The sequence below is a fragment of the Falco punctatus genome (assembly GCF_963210335.1).
Source record: "Falco punctatus genome assembly, chromosome: 12".
Taxonomy (NCBI): domain Eukaryota; kingdom Metazoa; phylum Chordata; class Aves; order Falconiformes; family Falconidae; genus Falco; species Falco punctatus.
Genome location: NC_137592.1, coordinates 28,801,399 through 28,807,523, shown reverse-complemented (window position 1 = coordinate 28,807,523; position 6,125 = coordinate 28,801,399).

The window sequence follows — 6,125 nt, the reverse complement described above, 5'->3', positions numbered from 1 at the left end:
TCAAGTAAGCCGGCAGAGGGATAGGAGAAGGGCTGGAGTCATCTCGTTCCCTTAGCAAAGAAAGAGCTGGAACGAACCTGCCTAGTGAAAGGCAGGAGACGACCTTGCTGCTCTGTGCCATCGGCACCGCTGCGTGGAGCGACGTCCCCCAGCGAGGCTGTGTCACGATGGAGTCCAGCTTCTGATGCCCACCATGTCTCTGCTCCCTGGCATTAGCAAAGCGTGCCCAGCTCCGGCTGGAAATGCTCAGTGTGATGGAGGGCGGTGGCAGGGCGGCAGGAGCAGTAGCAGAGCCAGGCAGAGGTGGCAGCTGGCTCAGGGAACGCTTGTCTGTGGTGAGCGCCGTCCCCAGCGCTCGTCACATTGCTTTCAGTTAGAGAGGTATCAAACTTGGCTGTGGAAATCTGGGCGGTTGCTGGCGTGAAATGGCAGTTACGGGGTTGAAGTCAACTGAGGTGATGCTACTCAGCCCTGCCGTTGGCTCGAGCGCTCCCAACCCCTCCTCTCTCCTCCCCAGCACCTGCGGACTCGGATGGGCCCCTCTACCTGCCCTACAAGACGCTTGTGTCCACAGTCAGCAGCACGGTGTCCAGTGAGGGGGAGGCCCAGCGGCTCATCGAGATCCTGAGGGAGAAAGCGGGCATCGTCCAGGACACCTGGCACACGGTAGGGCTGGCAGCACCGCCGTGGCCGCCAGGGCTGGGCCGAGCCTCGGGGGGTGCGCAGGGGTGAAGGCAGCCCGTTTTCGGGCAGGCTGTCCCCCGAGGGTCAGCCTTAGAGACGGGAGCTGAATTTTCCCTGGAGCAGAGGGCAGAACCCTGTGCGTGTGGGGGGGGAGGGGTTGGATCGGTCGGTGGCGGTCCCCGCTGATGTGCCACCCTGTGCCGGCACGCCATGCAGACGCGTTACCTGGTCACTGTCCTGGAACGCCAGCTGGAGGAGAAGGAGAAGCAGCTCGCCACTGAGCAGGAGGCTGCAGCCGCTGCCAGAAACAAGAGGCAGGAGCTGAGCAAGGTAAGTACCACGCAGCCCTCCCGGCACCCCTGGCACGGGCCCTGCCCCTCACGGCATGGGGGCACCTCCGAAAGGGTTACACTTTTTAAAGCCTTCTGAGCTAGGAGGCCACTTGTTTCAAGTCAAAGCAGGGAAATTCCTACGCTCAGGACTGACTGGGTGGCTTCTCTCCTCAAAGGAGCTGGTGGCCGAGCGGGCTAAGGTGACAGCTGTGGAGGGCAGGCTGAAGGGGCAGCTGCTGGCCCACGAGCAGGAGTTGGAGCTGAGGCTGGCACACATGCAGGCCAGCTACAAGGACCATGTCGAGAAAACGCAGCAGCTCCAGGACAAGGTGAGCCCCACGCGGTGCTCTGCAGCTTTCTCCGCTGGCTGCCGTCTGGCCTTCGGTGGCAGGTGCTGGTCTTTTGGAGAAGACCGAGGTGGACAAGGGGACCAGAGCCTCAGGGAGGGGCGAGAGCCCCGCAGTGCTTCTGACCCGTAGTGCTCAAGCTAGAAGAGGGATGTGGGAGCATCCTCATGGGATGCGGCAGCACCGGGGGCTCTCAGCATCAGCAGACACCTCGCTGTGGCTTCCTTGCCAGTCCCTCTTGCTCATGGGGTGGGCTTCTCAGGAGAGAGCAGAGGGACCGGCGGTGGCGGCATTAACCCCTGTTGGGCTCTCCCTAGATCCGGACCCTGCAGGAGCAGCTGGAGAACAGACCCAACGTGCATCTGGCTCGCCTGCAGCAGGAGAACTCCATCCTGAGGGATGCCCTCTACCAGACCAGCAGCTGGCTGGAGAGCAAGTAAGACTGGGGTGGGGGGCAGAGCCTGGGGCCGCCCTCTGGCAAGCCCTGGGGGTGGCTGTCCATCAGGCTTGGCCACCCGCTTTCTGGAGGGTGCTTCTACAGGCACCCCAGCTAGCTGGAGGTAGAGGAGGGAGTGAGGAAGAGATTGCCAAATGGCTTTTGGGGGCCTGGCAGGGGAAACGAGGATGTTTTTCCCAAGTGGAAGGGCAGGGGAAACCCTCTCTGCTTTGGGGTCACCTGTGCTGATGCCAGCGGAGGGGGGCAGAGGGGACCAGAAGGCACTGCAGCATTGCTCCCCACTTCGGGGACCTGCCTGGTGCATACAGAACAAACAGGAGCTAGGGAGAAGAACTTCACGCTCCTTTCTATAGAAGGTCTGAAATGGCTGGTGATTAACAGCGCCCAACTAATTACAGAGCAGACTCCAGCTGCCTAGAGTGCTTTCTCCTGTGTCTGGGAACACAGATCCTTGCGACTTCTCCTTCATGAGAAAGGAATGTCTCCTGTGATGGAAACGCAGCTTTTGAAAAGTGATGTGCCAGCTCTCTGCACCCCATCCCTGAAGGACCAGGCGTGTCCCAGAAACAGGCGAACGCCACCGCTGAGAGTTTCAAGCCCTGCTACCAGGCCCACAGGAGGATGTGTTCCCCCTGGGTAACGCCAGGGATGCTTGACTGGCCTGCGGGCTGGAATAACGCTGCTTCTCTTGGTGCAGGTATAACCCTGAGCTGGCCAGGTTGCGGGAGGAGTACGCCAAGCTGATGAATGAGCTGTCTGAGATGTTAGAGGTTCTGCAGCGAAAGGAACAGCGGAGGAAGATCAGGGAGCTCAAAGAGGCAGCATTGGCGGAGATCGAGCAGCTGCAGGTCAGGCAAGCGCCTGCAAACCTGCTCCCCTCAGAGAGATGGGGCGGGTGGCTGAATTGTGTGGGATCCGTGGGGCTGGCCATGGGGAGAGCTCGGGGGGAGATGAGCGTCCGCATTTGGAAAGCGAGCTGCCTGGCGGACCTCTTCATTGCCTGCTGCCCCCTGTCAGTTTGTCACATGCAATGAGCTCTATTGCGCATCCCCGGCAAAGCCCAGGGGACACGCTGCCCTGGTGGGAGCCATTCTCGCTCACCTGTGAAGCTCACCAGCCGGCTGTGAGGGTGGGGGGAAGCCTAGATGCTGCACCCTGATGGGTGGTGGCCTCAGGTGAGAGAGGAAGCCCAGTGGCCCCTGCTAGCGGGTGCTCACGAGGACGTGGGTGCTCCCTCTCGACTCTGAAGCCCTTGGTGCACGAGGTAGAGCTTGTGGCCTGTTTGTTGTCACCGGGGGGTGCCTGGATTTGGGGTTTTAGGGGTGTTTAAAGGACACCTCCCAGGTAGGGCCTCTGAGCATGCCGCTGGAGCAGTGGCGCATCGCTGGCTTGTGGCCACCGAGGCGGCTCAGTGCAGACCTGAGGTGACCCGAGATGTTCTGGAGGGGGGAAGGTCACCAGAGGGCCAAGGGAGGCTCAGGCAGATGCCTTCTTTTGACTCCCATGTCGGAAGAACTGGTAAAAAAAATAACAAGCCACCTGGACCAGGAAACAACCAAACTCCAGGAGCTACTGAAGGTTACCCAGGGCCATCTGGCCAAATGGAGTGAAGCAGTGAAGAAGTTGAAAGAACAGCTTGTGGTGGCCACAGCCATCCCTCCCCTTGGTGCTGGCGGAGGCAGGGGGAAGCGCGTGTCAGCCAGTGGTTGAAAACCAGAGACAAGGTGGCACTTGCTGCCAGAAACCATCTGGGTGGCTTTTGGGAAGCTCGGGAAGCATAGGAGATGGTGGTCATGGTTCTCCCTGCTCAAAAGGCAGGACCTGGCCCACCTGTGAAATGCTTTGATGCTTGAGCTGCCACGAGGGTAAGGTTGAGACCCAGCTGAGTAACCCACCTCTGTTTTCCTTCTCCAGGGGGAAGAGGAAAGTTAGAAAGGACATCCGTCTCACCAGTCTGTGACCTAGACCTTACCATTCCTAAAAATAAAAATAAAAATATATGCTGAATGTACTGTAGAAAAATGTTACAAGCCATTAGTGACCTAAAACCTAGGTTTACAACTAGTTTTAAAAACACTGTTATTATTATATAATCTATAATATATTTCTTACTGAAAAATAATAATACAAAAACCCCAACCAGTAAACACTGCAGGCATATGTTTATAAGAAAATCTTCATACTGTTTTGTACAACCAAGCGTTTGCTGCCCAGGGAGCCGCTCCGGCCACGTCGGGGCAGGCAGAACCCACGCATGTGTGAAAAGGGAAGACTGTGCTTGTACATCAACTGCTGCAACTATTTTTTTCCTTTTTCTTTTTTCTATTTTTTCTTTATGTTTTCTTTTGTTTGTTGGTTGGAGTGAAAGAATAATTTTTTTTTTAATTTTTGCTTTTTTTTTATTTCAAGTTGGTTTCTCAGGAAATGGCAGAGACCACGTCACAGCTCGGTGCCTGCCTCCTCACAATAAAGCTGCTGAGCCCAGCGCTGACATCAGCGGCATTTGAGGAGCTGGTGGGGGGAAAAGGCCCCCAAAGTACTTGGTACCTCCTGGGTGTGTGAAGAACCAAGGCCAGGAAGGGGGATGAAGGCCAGACGCGCCTCCGTTTTGCTCCCAGAGAAGTCAGCGTGTGCTCAGCCTCTATATCAGACACAGCAGAGACTCCACGCAGGCAGGACTGGGTAGACACGTGTCCTGTCCCCCCAGCACTGCAGCTTTCTGGGTCATGATGGAGAAGGGATGTGCAAGTCACACTTGGGCTGTGGGGTCTTTGATCAGGCAAGAAGATGGGGTCCTGCTGAATTCAGGCTGAGGGAATGGCAAGCCGAGAGCCCCCCACGCAGCCCCCCACTGCCCCCCAGACCTGCCTCCCACCCTTGTCCAGAGGCACAGAGCTAGCTGGGGCTTCGCTGACTGAGCAAGGGCTGCCGCCCCCAGAAGCCGGGGCACCCATCAGTGCTGAGCTCGTCAATGCTCATTGCAGAAATGGGCTGAGCACCTTTGGGGGGTCACGCTGAGCCGCGAGAAGGACCACCCCCGCCTCCCCAGATCCGGTGGGTGGCTCGGTGACACCCCTCCATCACTGTCTGCAGTGCCTCTCAGGATGGGAGGTGATGGAGCGCCGCACCTGGCCAGAGGGCTGTGTGCCCCCGGGAGGTGGTGGCCCCAGCCCCTTGCGCGGCAGCTGAGACCCCACGCACTCACTACAAGCCCTGCTGCCGCTGCACCCCCCAGCCCTGTTGTACGTGCATAGGCTGCATACCCGACAAGTACCCCGGGCTCTGGCAGGTCCATCTCCCCGCGCCGGAGGGACAAACCCGGTGAGCAGAGCTTTTCCCCGCAGCCACCATTAGGCTTCAGTTCTCTTTCTGGACTTTGCGGCGCATGGGAGGGACCTCATGAACCAAGGACGGCCAGTGACAACACTGTCATGTCTGCAGCATGCCTGGCCCGATACCTTTTGCCTTTGGAGATCCTCAAAAAGCGAGGGAACGCCTGAAGTTTACCAGGATTGCAAACTGGGCTGGAGCAAGCTGTTGAGCGTAGCGGGGTGGCCATCACCCTCGGAGAGCCCCCGGTAGCAAGAGCCCCCCAGCAGCAGGTGCAGCAAAGTGATGCGATCTTTCCGCTTTTCAGCTTTTTCTTTTTTGCTTTTGCAGCAACGATTCCCTTGATTGTGAGCTCTTGTGCAAATCTTTCTTGTCTTCCTGCCCACCTTATGGCTTATCTCACGCATTGTTGATACTTACAAACAACAACCTCAAATACCTAAAATTATCTATAGTCTTAAAACCTTACATTGATATATGAACAGTTAAGATAAAAATGAAAGCATCCTAGATAATGTCTATAACTGTTGGCCGATTAGATGGTGTATAGATTATGCGAAGGTTTTATAACCTTTTGCATTTGCCATTGTTGCAGATTGCATTTGAGTTACCACATGTTGAGTAAGTCAGAACAAGAAATAATAGATGGCAAAACCAAAAATGCGGCTAAACCACGTAAGACAAAAAAAGAGGATACGCTTAATATTTGGGCTACATGAAGCCATGAAAACAGATCAAAATCTGGGCTCTTCCAGGTTTGGACTGGGGCATGGGCCAGCTTTCGTATTCCTGTAGTAATCTGTTGAACAATTTTGTCGCTATCGTCAATTTTAAGCAGCAATTAGAATAATTTAGCTTACCACAAACACCTCCTTTTTCGGTTAGCAGGTAATCGAGAACCATGCGATGTTGCAGTATTACTGTTTGCATTTGTGTAGCCTGATCTGCCAATAGGTCAAGGGCATGCGCTGTCTC